This window comes from Triturus cristatus, chromosome 3_1 (genome assembly GCF_964204655.1).
Source record: "Triturus cristatus chromosome 3_1, aTriCri1.1, whole genome shotgun sequence".
Classification (NCBI taxonomy): Eukaryota; Metazoa; Chordata; class Amphibia; order Caudata; family Salamandridae; genus Triturus; species Triturus cristatus.
Genome location: NC_140583.1, coordinates 669,107,394 through 669,125,161, shown reverse-complemented (window position 1 = coordinate 669,125,161; position 17,768 = coordinate 669,107,394).

Genomic DNA, 17,768 nt, shown 5'->3' with positions numbered 1-17,768 from the left:
TTTGGTTTTATCCGTGTTGATTTTTAGAGAGTTGTCTTTTATCCATCGTATTATGGTGCTCATACATAGATTGAACTTCTGGGCAACCAGCTGCAAATCATTGGAGATGGAAATTATGATTTGCGTGTCATCCGCATAGGAGAGGACTTGAAAGCCAAAAGATCTCACCAGAGAAGCCAGGGGGATCACATAAAGATTAAAAAGAGTGGGACTAACAAAGGGACCATTAATACAACAACACGTCTGTGCATAGTAGTATGTGTATGCTGTTGGAAATGCATGTAACCCAATGTAAGATTATGATCATGTTTATGAATGCTGAAGTTTAAAAAAAAAGAGTGGACTTAGCGAAGAGCCTTGAGGGACCCCAAAGGGAAGGCTAAAGGCCTTGGCTTTGAACCCACCATAACTGACGACATTGGTTCTGCTGTGCATAAAAGAATGAAGAAGCTGCATGGCCCTCCCGGTGATACCTGCTTCTAGCAGTCACTGAAACATGCGAGCTGGGGAGATAGTGTCAAATGCCGCTGAGAGGTCGAGCAGAATCAAAACCGCTGATCCGCACTGGTCGACCTGCATGCGAATACAATCCGATGCTGCTACCAAAGCGGATTCAGTGCTACGACCTGCCCGGAAGCCGTTCTAAGAGCTGTCCAAGATGTCCTGAGCTTCAATATATTTCATAAGCTCTGTGTTGATAAATTTTTCCAGCCTTTTGGCGGGGGCGGGGAGGAGGGAGATAGGCCGAAAGTGCTTGAACTCTGAGGGGTTGGCATTGGGCTTGTTAAGTAGAGGCGAGACAGTAGCTTCCTTCCAGATGTTCGGATATTGCCCAGACAAAAGAATATTATTAAAGACCTCGCACAGGAACTCGGCTGTAAGTTCGGGAGCAAGTCTGAGTGTCGACACTCTGCAAGGATCCATGGGGGCACCAGATTTGAGGCCCAGTAAGAGCTCCTTTATGGGAGACAGGGCATCGGCAGGGTCAGCATCCGCAGAGGGGGAGAGCTCGTTAAAGATTTTCACAACATTCTCCTGGAAATAGAGGGCAATGCCATCACAAAAGTCCTGGGTGGGATTCAGGAGCGGTGCTCCTGGAGGTTCAGCAATTTCTTTGATGACTTTAAAGAGCATGCTGGAGTAATTATCAGCTAAATCAATCTTGTCAGTGAAATACTGGGATTTTGCTTGGCGCTCTTATAGTTCCGCAGCAAGGATCTCTGCTTCACTTTTTCCCTAAGGCAGTGGTCCGCCCGCCACTTCTGTTCTTGTTAATACCTGCTGTGGCCTTTTCGAGGGATCCCAAAGATGTGTTGGTGTTTCAAAACCCGGCAGTTATGCTTCATTTCCGTGAACGCCCTTACGAGCCACGTTGGCATTTTGCACAGACGTGGGGGCATGGTTAGCCGTGATTGTGTGTGTGTAGCATTTCTTTTTCCGAGTATGGACACAGAAACAAGACTAGTTACCAGAGTAAAGCTCCAGGATGCATAGTACTTCGTTTTAGACTATGAATCATCAAATTGGTAAATTTTATATGGATAAAAATCCCGGAGGTTTTTTTGTAGGCAGAACAAAATTAGAGGAGTGGAAACTGAACTTGTATGTAGCTCAGCATGGTTACATTGAAGAGATTGCTCCGGGGTGCTGTCTCTATGTGCATCCAAAGTCTAGGATAAATGGCTAACCATATGCTTAACAGAAGTTAATTCTTGTCAGGTAACCATTGGTTTTAGAAACAACATACATTCTTCTAAGTTGCATGTAATACAGTTGGCACTGTTCAAGATATATCATACCTCAAGGACACAGACCTGGGGAGAGACGTGCTACTGTTTTCCACGCCATCACTTGGGAGAGAAACTCAATCTCCCAGCTGCCTCTGCAACCTGGATGTGCGCTCTTAAGCATGCAACGCTCCAACGGTGGTGTAAACCGCAAGGACACGGACCAGGGGAGAGATGTGCTACTGTTTTCCTCACCATCACTGTGGAGAGAAACTCAATCTCCCAGCTGCTCCTGCAACCTGGATTCATGCTCTTAAGCGCGCAACGTTCCCACAACGGTGCAAACCGCAGGGAGATGGACCAGGGGAGAGACGTGCAACTGTTTTCCCCACCATCACTGGGGAGAGAAACTCAATCTCCCAGCTGCCCCTGAAACTTGGATTTGCGCTCTTAAGCGCACACACCGCCTGCGGTGCGGGATGCACGTGTGGGTGTGCCCGGTCCATGCCTGTCGAAGCCCGGAGGGGGCTGGACTGTGCCCCCCTCTAACTTTTGTTGTGTAGCAGACTTTTCCAGGGACCTAACTGAGCAACATGGGGAAGAGAAAGGCTACACCGCAAGACCAAGGAGCTGAGGTTGTTAACACGCTGGACTCCTTCGTCTCGAGAGCAGCAACGTGCTGTTGAAAGAGATAGAGAGAGCAGAGGGAAGGCTATCTGGAGGTGAGGCAATCTTATTACCCCTTCATGCACCTCTCTCTAATGATGATTTCCCAGGGCTGCTGTTGATCTACCCACTCAAAATGAGGTTATAATAATGGTCCCCAAACCTCCGCCTAATGGTACGGGTAGCTAAGAGCCTCCTGACTCCCCTGATGACCCACCAATCATAAAGAAGAGAGGTGGTAGGCCCCAAAGACTGATTAAAACAAACACTGGACCTGGGGGAACAATGGGTCTCCTCTAAAGACCGTGAGACAGGGAGGTCAACTCAAGACTTGGAACGCATTTTGGCCCAACTTTTGCAGCCTGTAATGAAGAATCTTGAAGGTATTGAGGCCAATCTAGCCAAGATCTGTGATAGGGGGTGTAGTGTATGCAAATGTATTATTAAGCCTGCTGAACCTGTGCAGAAGGCTAACTACACTTGTCAGTGTAAATGTAAAGACCCTTTCCCAACTAACACGCAACTTGCAGCTAGAGCTGAGTGCTCACTGGCGACTTCACATACCAAGCTAATAGGGACATAAGCACTGATAACATCACTTGTGTGGCTGATTTGTTGGTTTATGCAATGGCAATGAGTAACTTGAATATTCACCCAGTTACTCGAAATGATCATTTGTGTAGTGGCCCTCACAATTCAGTGATATCTAGTCAGGCTGCCACTTACTATGACTTAGCCCGTTAGACTTTACAGGTTACACAATAACCAATACAAAGGGGGACCCCTGCGGACAAATAATAGGCAGGTGAAGCAGGGGAAAAGAAGTAGAAACCAATACTAACAAGGGTCACCTGTCTATATGTAAGAGTTGCAAATGGCCCAAGGAAGAGGGTCCCAATATTATCTACCAACAACAAGGGCTGACAGATGCATATATTCACAGATTTCAAACATAGAATTAATTAACAAAATATTTCTTTTATTATCATTATATAAAACATAGTTGTCAAACTTCAAAAGTACACAAATAAATATATAGGGAATCATCAAATTACCTACACAATATGTATATTGATAAAGGCTTGTCTTACCTTCTTTCCTCAATGTTTCTTTGGTGCACTCTATTCCGTTTTTAAATAGCTGTGCTGTTTTTATATAATGTAAAATATGAATCTAGTTCCCCTCTGGGGCTGACTTTTGCTGCACTAATGTTTTTGATATATCCTGCTGCATGGAATGATGTACACGCTGTTTATATAATTATGCGAACATAAATATTGATGATATATTTCCCTGTGATTTTAGGTGGGTTTGTGTGTCCCACACTGCTTATCGATCGCCGCCCTGATAAAGGTGTCGCCCTATTTTGGGCCTTACACCGAAACGCGCATTGGCGTTTAATTCTCCTCGTGTTCTTGGATTCTGTTTCCATTTACCATCGGGATGATACATGAGAACCGTCCATTCCAACATCTTTTGGCAGTCTTATCATCTTGATCGATTTGTGATATTTCTAGAAATGCGGAATGAATGTGTATGTCAGTATGGGTGGATGTAAGTATGACTGATGGTTATGAATGTTACGTGTGGTACATTGTAAATATTTATTGATGATTCCCTATATATTTATTTGTGTACTTTCGAAGTTTGACAACTATGTTTGATATAATGATAATAAAAAAAATATTTTGTTAATTAATTCTATGTTTGAATTCTGTGAATATATGCATCTGTCAGCCCTTGTTGTTGGTAGATAATATTGAGACCCTCTTCATTGGGCCATTTGCAACTCTTACATATAGGCAGGTGACCCTTGTTAGTATTGGTTTTTACAGGTTACACAGTCATGCAGCACCACAGATATCGCTAGACCAAAACAGGTTATTCAAGAGGATGGACAGGGAGCTCATCAACACCAGCACAAGTTTAACTTGAATATCCCCCTGGCTGCATGCCCTTTTGTGATGATTTTAGTAAACACCCCACCATTGCAACACTGTCAGACGGAAATTATGAACAGAGAATCACACTGGCTGTCTAAGTTTATTCCGCCCTATGAATGTCTTAAGATTGCCAATGATATCATCATGGCCCAAAATCAATTGGGTGGCATTGCATAGTAATTAATATTAAAAACCAACATCTTGTGAAATATATTTTGGATATGCTACCCAATTCCCCCGTAGCATCTACACAAATATTTGCATTACCATTGGGGTTCTTTTATAGACCCCTGGGTGTTAAACCCCTGAATAGAAGGATAATTAACAATCTTGGCCCCTTTGCTCCTCCTCCCCCAAGCTCCTGTAGCCATCCTTGACAGATGGAATGATAAAGCAGGTATATAACTGGCTAATAAATGTGCGCCCCTGGAGGGCCTAGAAACCTGTGATTGAGATAAGGATAGCAGCGCGACCCAGCACTCACCAATAGTTTATCAGCTCCTGTACCAGAGAAGAGATATGCTCAATGTATTAACCTATATAGCGGCCTTAAATTTAAGAGGGGCAATGAAGACTGGACTAGGATCATTGAACGCTATGACCTAGTGTGCCTCCATGAAACATGGTAATTTGATGTGGTCTATATCAATAGGTTTCGTGTAATACAAACTCCTGATATTCCTTCATGGTCAGGTAGAGCTAGAGGAGGCCTATTAACCTTGATAAGAAACACCCTGTGTGTAAACTATTTGAGATAGATGTCCAGTCCCCCTACTACCACCTTATAGTATGTAGTGGCCCTGGTGCAAAGGATATGCTCCTAATTATGTTTTATAATAACAATTTCGAGGGTAACGTGTCTCAGGTAATTCACTCACTCGAAAAAGCAATTGAAAGAGCAATAACCACTCACCGTAACCCCCTACATGTAGTTTGTGTGAGAAATTGGCCTGGTATATGCTGTCCACTAGTCATAGTGGGCACCCTGTACCACTCCAAACAACCCCTTTTTGGTTATAGGTTAAAGACAACCTTTATTGAAAGCTATCCTAGTGGTAGCCATGGAGAGCAGCCTTCAGGCTAAGTCTTGAAGGAATGTAAAGCAGCTTGTTTTATCAGTCTATAATCTCTTGAATGGCTAAATGAAAGACAGACACACCAGGTATATATATAAAATATATGTATTTATTTCTTAACACACCCTCCTAGTCTCTTTATGAGGCTAGAGGTCAAAACACATAAGTTACACTTCCAATAGTAAAGTAAAATAGCACAAATACGCGTCAGGCCCTAGGGGCGAGCCAAACCATATACTAAAATAGTGGTATAAGAACCACGACTTAACTAGACACAAGGCCTAGAGCCAGTAGAGGAACCACCCAAGGTAGTGACACAGGGGACCCACGGGGGCCGTGTGCAGTGTGTGAACACAGCCGCGAGCTCCAGTTAGCTTCTATGGGGAAAGTCGCAGTTAGATTTTTAAAGATTAGGGACACTTAGAATTGATTCAGGACCAAACCCTTTGGGACTTAGGAAGTTCTAGGGTCAACACCCACGGGAGCACCGGAGTACTCGTGTTACCTCACCCAGGAAAGCCGGGTGCATAGGTGTCAAATGGTGCCGGGTCGCGTTGTCGATTTCAATGGAAGCTGGCGAAGAAGAGCTGCCGCCTAGAAGATACGAAGTGTCCGGAGAGATCCAAGCCTGGATCGAAGATGAGAAGAACCTGAAAGCAGAGTTGACAGAGTCTGGGTCACTAGCCAGTGACCAGGTAGGCGATAGGCAGATGCCCACCGATGTCGGGTGTTTTCAGGTAAAGAAGGTGAAGCTTGACTCTTCAGCCACGAGGACCAGGAGGTGTCGAGGACAACCAGGAGCTGGATTCAAGCTGTCCCATGAAGGATGTCGAGTGCTGCAGTGTCGGTGCCCAGATTGGACACAACAAGCCTTGGCAACAGCAACCAATGCAGAAATGAGAAAGATGCTTCGGTGCAGACCAGCAAGGTCTGGGAGATTCACCACTTGGAAGGGAGTCGAGGCACTTCTGGAGCAAACAGGGAAGCCCAAGGAAATTCAAAGTCACCCCCTCAGGGACCCACCAGTCAACTGACAAGGGATCGCGAAGGGACGTCGAGATGAAACACAAAATGGCGGCCCACGGGCAATTTGGGGTGACGAGGCTGACAATCTTCGGAGGATTCAGTGCTCCCGGTGGGGCTACAAGACAGCCCAAGCACGACTTCAGGAGATGTCGAGAAGTCAATGCACTTGCAAAAGAGCACGGTGACCAGGAGTTCCGGTTCCATGCTACTCACGAGGGCTGCGGGTCTCAGCTTTGCTGGGGACTCGGGTCGGCCTGTGAGATGTCTGGAAATCCTCTTCCTGGGCTGCAAATACTTCGGAGTCCGTTGAGAGCTTCGGAAATGCAGACCGGCAAATTGCTTCATTGCTGCCTGCCAAGCAGGGGAGTCACTCCTTGACCCCAAGGGAGATTTCTTCAGTCCTCTAGTCTTGAGTAGAGCGTCGAAGTTCCAGGATTCAGCTTCAGAGTTTCGTCCAGGGATATCTAAAGTTCTGGTTACAGAGGTTCCTTTTTTATACCTAAGGAAGGGGTTGGACCAGCTCTGGGGACCCACAAATGAGAGGGTTTGGAAAGAGGAGTGGCTACACCCATTTTGTTTGTCCAGTTTTGCACCAGAGCAGGTGTTGGAAGCCCCTGAACCGGTTTGAGCTGGACTATGCACAGGGACACCAAATGTGCCCCCAGTGCAGGACGTCAAAGCACTCAGAAAGTGCTCCCACCCAGTCCCAATACACATAAGCCTGTCTGGGAGGTGGTTACACTTCCCTGTGACAGGAAACCTGTTGTCCAGGCCTCCCCTGCCGGAGTTTCGGTCACCAGAAGGAGGCCAGACCCGTGTCTGTGGTTGCAGCATCCATTTTGTGATGCCGGGGCTCTGTTAAGTTTCTACCGGGTAACACAGTGCTGCCATGTCTCTCCCTCTGGAAAGGTGGGATCATACTCCCACACCAGTTACTGGTGTGGGGGTATGATTCCAAGGTGTTTGACACCAAACACGACATGTTTCCGTGCAGCCAGTCCAAAACTAGCATTCACCGTTGGGTTATAATGCACTTAAGAGTATATGGTCAGGCTGCACTACAAACAGCATCAGAGAAGGGACTCCGAACGCTGCAGAGGGGCTCTGCTCATGCAGGGGCACCCTCTCACATAAGAACCAAGCACTCTGCCTTCAGGATTGACAAGGCCTGCCATAGGAGTGACTTATAGGTTTACATTTGTGTATATATATAGTGATACGGGTAACCTATATCACGGTAAAGGGTGCATACACCACCTTACCCAGGCTACAGTAGCAGACATGTGGTGTCATTTTGGGTGGCTTTCCAGGGGTGGCATAATACATACTTCAGCCCCTGGTAGGCCTATGGGGTACCTATGTCCTGGATACATAGTATACCATATCCTAGGGACTTATAAGGGCACTCCAGATCCAATCTGAAATGTTCCTAAAATACAGGCAATACATTTAGAGAGGAAGCAGCTAGGCTGGGGCCCTGAATAGCAGGGTCCCAGCCAGACTAAAGTCGAAAAACAGTGAAACACCAGCAAAAAGTGGGGGTAAACATGTGAAGCAGATCCTACTCTCCTACACTATCCCCCCTTCAAATGCAGGGACATTAAATTAACCTTGACTAGTTGAGTCTTCATGTTCTAAGTGGAAATATCTGAAGAGTCCATCTGCATTGGCATGGTTACTCCCAGGTCTATGTTCCACTGAATAGTCCATCCCCTGTAGGGAAATGGACCACATGAGAAGTTTGGGATTTTCACCCTTCATCTGTTTTAGCCATAAGAGCGGCTTATGGTCTGTCTGAACAATGAAGTGAGTACGAACAAGTATGGCCTCAACTTCTTCAGAGCCCAAACCACACCAAAGGCCTCCCTCTCAATGGCTGACCAATGTTTCCCTCTGGGGGTCAACCTTCTGCTTATGAAAGCTACTGGTTGATCCTTACCTTCATCATTCCACTTTGACAGTACAGCCCCTACCCCCAACTCAGATGCATCTGTTTGAACAATGAACTTTTTGGAGTAATCAGAACTTTGCAGAATGGGATCAGTGCACATGGCCTGCGTCAAGTCATCAAATGCCTTTTGATAGCTAACTGTCCAATGAACCTTTTTGGGCATTTTCTTAGAGGTTAAGTCATTCAGGGGTGTCACTATTGATCCATATCCCTTGACCCAGTCAGGCCTAAGAAGGCTCTCCCCTTAGTCTGGGTAGTGGGAGCAACCCAGTCCATAATGGTCTGGATTTTGCTCTGCAATGGTTGAACCTGGCCTACAAGGTGGCCCATGTACACAACCTGACTCTGTCCTATCTGGCACTTAGTAGCCTTGATAGTTAGGCCTGCTTTTCTGCAGGGCCTCCAAAACATTCCTCAGGTGGACCAGGTGATCCTCCCAGGTGGAGCTAAGGACAGCAATATCATCTAGATATGCTGCACTATAGACTTCCAGGCCTGTAAGGACTTGATTCACCAACCTTTGGAAAGTGACAGGTGCATTCTTCAAACCAAAGGGCATTACCACAAATTGATAGTGCCCACTAGGGGTAGAAAATGTTGTCTTTGGCTTTGCATCATCAGCTAGTCTGCTCTGCCAGTAGCCAGATGTCAAGTCAAATGTGCTTAGAAACTTGGCTGAGGCCAAAGTATCTATTAGCTCATCTGCCCTGGGGATGGGATGGGCTTCTGTCCTAGTGACTGCATTGAGGCCCCTGTAATCCACACAAAACCTCATCTCTCTCTTGTCATCTTTGTTGTGAGGTTTAGGTACCAGGACTACTGGACTAGCCCAAGGGCTATCTGAGGGTGCAATGACTTCCAAATCCAACATCTTGTGGACTTCTGTCCTTATACAGTCCCTGACATGGTCAGGTTGCCTGTAGATCTTATTCTTCACAGGCAGACTGTCCCCAGTGTCCACTTCATGAGTGCACCAGGTAGTCTGACTTGGAGTCAGAGAAAACATATGTCTGAACTGGCTGAGAATTTTTCTGCAGTCAGTTTGTTGCTGGACAGTGAGGCTGCCTGCCAAGGCTACACCATCATCAGGGTTCTGAGAAAGCATGTCAGGGAGTGGGTCACTCTCTTCCTCATGTCCTTCATCAGTAGCCATGAGCAAGCCCATGTCTGCCCTGTCAACATGTGGTTTAAGTCTGTTGACATGAAGTACCCTATGGGGACTCCTAGGGGTTCCATGGTCTACCAAGTAGGTGACCTCCCCTTTCTGTTCAACAATTGTATGGGGGCCAATTCATTTGTCCTGGAGGGCTGCTGGGGCCACAGGCTCCAACACCCACACTTTCTGTCCTGGCTGGTAAACAGTCAGTACAGCCTTTTGGTCATGCCAGGCCTTTTGTAATTCCTGGCTAGCCTCAAGGTTTTTGGTTGCCTTTTTCATATACTCAGCCATCCTGGAGCGGAGACCAAGTACATAGTCCACTATGTCCTGTTTAGGGGGTTTGAGAGGTAACTCCCATCCCTCCTTCACCAGACACAAAGGACCCCTAACAGGATGGCCAAACAAAAGTTCAAAAGGGCTGTAACCAACCCCCTTTTGTGGCACATCCCTGTAGGCAAACAAAAGGCAGGGCAAAAGGATGTCCCATCTGCGCCTAAGCTTCTCTTCGAGGCCTTTGATCATGCCCTTTAAGGTTTTGTTGAATCTTTCAACTGAACCATTGCATTGTGGGTGATAGGGTGTGGTGAACTTGTAGTTCACTCCACACTCCTTCCACATAGCAGTCAAGTAACTAGACATGAAGTGTGCACCCCTGTCAGATACTACCTCCTTAGGAAAGCCTACTCTTGAGAATACACCCAAGAGAGCTCTTGCCACCACAGGTGCTGTAGTGGTACTTAGGGGAATGGCTTCTAGGTACCTGGTGGCATGGTCCACCACCACCAGTATAAACCTGTGCCCAGATGCTGTCTGAGGATCCATGGGCCCAACAATGTCGATCCCAACCCTCTCAAAGGAACCCCCACCACAGGTAGTGGTTACAGGGGGGCCTTTGTGGTTCCACCTGCCTTGCCACTGGTTTGGCAGGTCACACAGGAGCGACAAAACTCCTTAGTGTCTTCAGACATGTGGGGCCAGTGAAAGTGAGGGACAATTCTGTCCCAAGTTTTGTTCTGGCCCAGGTGTCCTGCTAGGGGAATATCATGGGCTAGTGTTAATTGGAAGCCCCTAAACCTTAGAGGTATACCCAACCTCCTGGATGCACCAGGCTTGGCGTCTCTACTCTCTGAGTAAAGGAGTCCATCAGCCCAATATATTTTATGGGTGCCACTAGCATTCCCAGCAGCCTCATCAGCAGCTTGCTTTCTGAGGGGTTCAAGAGAGGGGCAGGTTATCTCCTCCTCACTCAGATCAGACCTGGAAGGGCCCCCTGTTCCCAAGAACTCAATTTGGTCAGGTTCAAGCTCCTCTGGGACAGTTCCTTCTTCAGGTTCAAGATCATCTCCCTGAGGAGACTGATCTGCATTCTGAGTCAGGTGGGAAGGCACTGCCTTAACCCTACTGCTCCTCCTCTTGGGAGACACCTGGTCCATTATTCCAGAATCCAGGGCCTGTCCAGTGTTAGACATTTTGGCCTGTGACCTAGTCACAGCAAAGACATGAGCAGGGATCCCTAACATTTCTGCATGTGTTCTGAGCTCCACTTCAGCCCAAGCTGAAGATTCTAGAACATTGCCAAGTAAGCACTGTACTGGTAGGTCTGCACTTACCGCAACCTTCTTAAGACCAGTTACCCCTCCCCAGGAGAAGTTAACAACTGCCAGAGAAAAGTATGTTCTGACATTGCTAGCATTGGTCACTTGGTACATTTCACCAAGTATAATCTGCCCAGGATCCACAAGATCTTTTGTCACCATTGTGACACTTGCTCCTGTGTCCCGGAATGCCAAAGCCTCGTTTCCATTTATCAAAGGCTGTTGTTTGTATTTGCCCATATTACTGGGACTCACAAAGGAAGACATATCCATGCCTCCATCACAGACTAGAACAGCCTGAATTGGAACTCTGACTAAGCCAGAGTCCATCTCAGAGCCCAGGGTCAACCCTACTACACCCTTTTTCTGAACATTACCATCACCAATTGTAGCTGTACTAGGGGGAACAGTTGCCTTGGGAGCAATGGTGGCTGGAGTAGATTCTTTGGTCTTGGTGCAGTCACTGGTCCAGTGAGTTTTCTGCTTACAGATTTTGCACCATGGTTTCTTTTGGCCTTTTCCCTTGTTAGACAGTGAATCCCCACCTGAAGAAGATTTTTGGGGGCCCTGTGAAGACTTCTGGTCTTTACCCTTCTCCCCACTCTTGTCAGAGTTTTTAGGATCTTGCTTCATGGGTTCACCACCTTGGTTCTGTACCTTCTGCCTCAACCTGGTTCTGACCCACTTGTCTGCCTTCTTTCCCAATTCCTGGGGAGAGGTCAGATCTGAATCTAACAGGTACTGGTGCAACAGCTGATTCTGACAGTTATTAAGAATCTGCTCACTCATAATCAATTTGTACAATCCTTGAAAGTCATGCACTTTGCTGCCAAGTAACCAACCTTCCAGAGCCTTAGTAGCACAATCTACAAAGTCTACCTAGTCTTGATTAGGTGCCTTTTGGGTATCCCTGAACTTTAACCTGTATTGCTCAGTGGTTAGGCCAAACCCATCAATCAAGGCATTCTTCAGACTGTTGTAATCATCTGCCTCCTCCTCTCTAACAGTGAGAAGCTTATCTCTACCTTTGTCTGCAAAGGAGAGCCATAAGATTGCTGCCCACTGCTCCTGTGGGACCCTCTGTACTTTACAGGCCCTTTACAGTGCAGTTATCCATTTGCGGATGTCATCCCCACTCTGGTAGGGAGGGACAATCTTATTCAGGTTTCATAAGGTCATGAGACCTCTCCTTATCTCTAGGGATGTTACTGCCACTGTGGGACTCTAGTCCCAACTTTTTTCTAGCTCTTTAGAGCTCTAGGGCCTCCTTATCTAGGGCTACCTGCTTTCTTCTGATTTCAAGCTGAGCTTCCTCATACTTGAGCAGTCTCTCCCTCCGCTCCTGAAAGGTTTCCCTCCTATGAGAAGAGATAGAGGTCCCTACAGATGAGTTAGAATGGTTAGACTCCACTGAGGGAGATCTTGACCTTCTAGGCCCACCACCAACTCTCCCAGGAGGGACAAAGAGGTGTCCATTGGGGTCCTCTCCATCACCTTCTAGGGGAATTGGATTTTCCAGGTCCAGATAATTGTCATCTGCCTGGCCAGCCTCAGAGGTCAGATCTTGGGTAGTTGCACACCTAAGCCTTTCCTCATGAGCTGTCCCACCCCCTCTGCCTAATCCTTCAGATCCTAAAGATCTGCTGAGGTCATCTAGCCTGAGTACCTCAATGATATGCTGGGTGGTTGGACGTTTTGCCTGTCTTCAGTTTCCTAGTTGTACATAATGCTCTCAGTTCCATGAATGGGAGGTTATCATACTGGGAATCTAGAAGCTCATTGGCTTCTGACAGGGACCTACTGGTTCCTGGCCTTGAAGACATTACAAGTGTGGTGTGGTGTATTGCAATACCTACTCTGGTGTGGCCTACTAAACTCTCTTGAGTTGTAGAAAGGGTCTGCTAAGCCCTTAACGCACAACTTCTTCATTCCTCTAGTGTTGAGTAGAGCGTCGAAGTTCCAGGATTCAGCTTCAGAGTTTCATCCAGGGATATCTAAATTTCTGATTACAGAGGTTCCTTTTTTATACCTAAGGAAGGGGTTGGACTAGCTCTGGGGACCCACCTATGGGAAGGTTTGGAAAGAGGGGTGGCTACACCCCTTTCCTTTTTCCAGTTTCACGCCAGAGCAGGGGCTGGAAGCCCCTGAACCGGTTTGAGCTGGACTATGCACAGGGACACCAAATGTGCCCCCCAGTGCAGGACTTCAAAGCACTCAGAGAGTGCTCCCACCCAGCCCCAATACACATAAGCCTGTCTGGGAGGTGGTTACACCTCCCTGTGACAGGAAACCTATTGCCCAGGCCTCCCCTGCTGGAGTTTCGGTCAGCAGCAGGAGGCCAGACCCGTGTCTGTGGCTGCAGCATCCATTTTGTGATGCCAGGGCTATGTTAAGTTTCTACCGGGTAACCCAGTACTGCCATGTCTCTCCCTCTAGAAGGGTGGAATCATACTCCCACACCAGTTACTGGTGTGGGGATATGATTCCAAGGTGTTTGACATCAAACATGACATGTTTCCGTGCAGCCAGTCCAAAGTTAGCATTTGCCGTTGGGTTATAATATACTTAAGAGTATATGGTCAGGCTGCACTGCAAACAGCATCAGAGAAGGGACTCCGAACGCTGCAGAGGTGCTATGCTCATGCAGAGTCACCCTCTCACATAAGAACCAAGCACTCTGCCTTCAGGATTGACAAGGCCTGCCATAGGAGTGACTTATAGGTTTATATGTGTGTGTGTATATATATATATATATATCTATATAGTGATACAGGTAACCTATATCACGGTAAGGGGTGCATGCACCACCTTACCCAGGCTGCAGTAGCAGACCCGTGGTGTCATTTTGGGTGGCTTTCCAGGGGTGGCAAAATACATACTTCAGCCCCTGGTATGCCTCTGGGGTACCTATGCCCTGGGTACATAGCATACCATATACTATGGACTTATAAGGGCACTCCAGATCCAATCTGAAATGTACCTAAAGTACAGGCAATCAATTTAGTGAAAAAGCAGCTAGGCTGGGGCCCTGAATAGCAGGGTCCCAGCCAGACTAAAGTCGAAAAACAGTGAAACACCAGCAAAAAGTGGGGGTAAACATGTGAAGCAGATCCTACTCTCCTACAGTTTGGGTGAGAGATTTTAACGCTCAGAGTTGCTCAAGAACAACAACACCGCTCTGTGTGTTGGTAGAAGAAAAGGGGTTGTTCCTTATCATTTTTCACATACTCAGTACGGGGACGAATTGAACAGGCTCCTGATCACGAGAAATCTGGTAATACTCAACCCAACGGATGAGCATACTGGCACCTTGGCAAAAACATTTGGGGATATAATACATGGCTCCAAGCTAGATTATCTAGTGGTGGCACTTCCTTTTGGTATTAAATCGATTTTTATTGGCAGAGCACATAGCAAGGTGAACAAGGACACAGGCGCCTACAACCCAGCGGGCTGGCGTAAAGCTGGTCAAAGCATGGCAACAAGATAACAAAGGAGCATACTGACTGGTAGTTAACACAACAAGTCGCCTACAACCCAAAGAGGGCCAGCCGCGTGGGAATAGAGAAACAGATTGGCAACAATCGTAATTCCAGCATATAGGCATTTAAAGGTCCAGTGTGCTGCCCGACATGCGAGCAGTGGTAGCCGGCATCCTGTGGCAGATCGAGGCATCATAGTGGTGCCATTTCCCACAAGAGACTAAAAACAGAGAAATGCCCATTAACACCCAGTCCCACCCCCACCCACCCTCCCCAATGAGCAGGAAACAAAGGAAAGGGGAAGGGACCCGCCTGTCGGCATTGGAGATGGTGTGGCCTTCATCCATCCAGGGGTTCGTAAGTGCAACGAGAAGTTACCTTGTTATGTGGTGGTGTTGTCCTCAGGGATCAGTTTCAGGAGCCGGAGGTAGCTGGGACATGTTAGTTCCCAAAATTCAGTGAAGAGGATATTGATGAATGGGGCCCAGATCTTGGTATATTCTGCAGAGTTCCCCAATATGGCAGTCAAGAGTCTTTCCATACCCAAAATATACCAGAGCTGATGCAACCATTGCCTATGATCTGGGGTTCTGTCTGTTTTTCAACCAGCCAGGATCACTCGGTGCGCGGCATCCATCTGTCTCCCTCTAGTAGAGCACAGGGGGAAGGTCAGCCCGTTGGGCAAGCCTAAAATGGTATAAGCCGGGAGCCTGGGTATAGTAGTGCAGAAGGCCTTGTCGATGTCGTCTAGTACCCCTTCCCAGTATCGTGTGAGCTTGGGGCAGTGCCACAGTAAGTGGAGGAGTGTGCCAGGACTGCCACAGCCCCTCCAGCAAAGGTCATCACAACTAGGGTGCCATTTAGTAAGTCGGGCTGGTGTATAGTACCAATAGGATGCGATCTTAAAAGTGGTCTCTGCATGACCCATGGAGTGTGCCGTGTGATGTGATCGATAAAAAATATTTTCCCACTCTTTGTCGGACAGTGTGTGCCCCAACTCCGCCTCCCAGCGTTCTGTCCCGCGGAGCAAGTTGTGGGGTTGCCCGCCATGAGAAGGGAGTATATTTCAGAAATGATCCCACGATCATCTTTTTTACGAGTGAGCCATTTCTCGAATGGTCGCATCGGTCGGTGTGCCAAGGGGCGTGTCGTGGCTCCCGAGATCCAGTGTGTCATCTGGGAATGGAGGAAGAGATCAGAGCCAAGCAAGCCATAACCCTCCTGTAGATCCTTGAAGGGGATGAGACCCTGTATACGAACAAATGCCCTAGGTGCTTGCAGCTGCCTTCTAACCAGCGTGTTGCTACCGTCTTGTTCATGCCAGGTGGGAAGGCAGGGTTGGAAAAAATTGGGGTCATTGGCGAGGGAAACATAGTAAGGTTAGCCTGCAGGGCGACCCTGTCCCAAACCAGCATGGTGGGGCGGTTGACTGCGGAGGAGTAAAGCCCCCAGGCGCGAGCAGATCGCGGTAGCAAGGCATCTCACCAGATATGGTGGCCTGCCACCGTTTGGTCCATGAAGTCCCAGTATTTCTAAGTCATGGGGCAGTTCCACTCCACCAGGTACCGAAGAAGGGAAGCTTGGTAGTAGCAGGTAATATTGGGGAAAGCAAGGCCGCCCTCTTTCTTAGAGCTCTGTAACAAGGTCCTCTGCAAGCGAGGGGAGATCGGTCCCCGTACAAAGCGCTCAATTGCGGCATGGATATGGTGAAGGGCCTGCGGAGGGGGCTCCAGTGGGAGCGTTTGAAACAAGTACAGTGCTCGCTGGAGTACGTTCATTTTGACAGCGGACAGCCTACCAAACCATGACAAAGGCCGGCGCCGCCAGCGGGTTAGGTCCGCCCGGATGCGAGTTAGAAGGGCCGCATAGTTCACTTTCACCATTTTCGCAAGGCTCCTATGGAGGGCCAGTTCAAGGTATGCGATGTCGTCTGACACCCAGTCAAAAGCGAAGTGAGCCTGTAGTGTATCTACCGTAGGCTGGGCGGCAGTGAGGTACCTGGGATTTCTGCATATTAATTTTGAAGCCAGAAACCCGGCTAAAGGCCTGTATGTCTTCCACAATGGCTGGCAGGGAGGTCAGGGGATGAGCCACCAAAAAGATAACATCATCAGCGTAGAGGCTGGTAAGATGGTGGTCCAGGCCGAAGGGGACCCCCTATGCCTTCGGGTTGTCCCGAAGCCGCTGGGCAAAGGGCTCCATATAGAGAGCGAAAAGCAGAGGGGAGAGGGGGCAGCTCTGCCGCGTACCCCTCTCCACCACAAAGCTGTAAGAAAGCCGGCCGTTGATTCATACCGCCGCCGTTGGAGAATTGTAAATGCTCGCTTTCCACTGTCTAAATCTGGGTCCTAGTCCGAATCGCTCCAGGGTAGCGAATAAGTACGGCCAGTGTACATGGTCGAAGGCTTTCTCCGCATCGACCGCTAGCAATAAGGCTTTCTCTTTGGACCGTTGTACTTTATCTATGATGTGGCAGAATCGCTTGGTGTTGTCCCCACACTGCCTACCCGGAATGAAACCTGCCTGGTCCAGGTCGACTAGACCGGGCATGTGAGTGTTCAACCGGGAGGCTAGGATGGGTCGATATTGAAGCGCGAGATCGGGCCGTAAGAACTACAGAGCTCCGGGTCTTTCCCCGGTTTGGGGATTACGGAGGTAGAGGCCTCGAACACTGAGGCTGTGAGGGACCCAGTATCAGTGAAGGTGTTAAACAAGCGGGTAAGCAGCAGAGCGAGTTCGGCACAGAAAGTCTTATAAAAGAGAGCCCTAAAGCCATCGGAACATGGAGTCTTCATGGTCTTCAATCGAGCAATAGCAGAGATTACCTCCTCAACACGTATGGGGGCCTCCAATGCCTCTGCCTCAGTCGATGGGAGGGGGTGATCGCCGCGCCCTGCAAAAACTCGGTGGAGTCGGGCAACAGGGAATGATAAGTAGTGTACCATTTTGTAAACTCCGAGCCGCTCTCTCCCCGTATCGCCTTAACACTTTGTGCTGCCTGCTGACTGCGCAGGCAATGTGCCAAAATCTGCTCCCCCCCCGCTTTTGGAGCCCACAAAATATTTGTGTTTGAGTTGAACAACAGCGTGTTCGGCCTGGTCTAGGTCTAGTCGCCAGAGCTGAAGGCGTTCTTTTTCCAACTG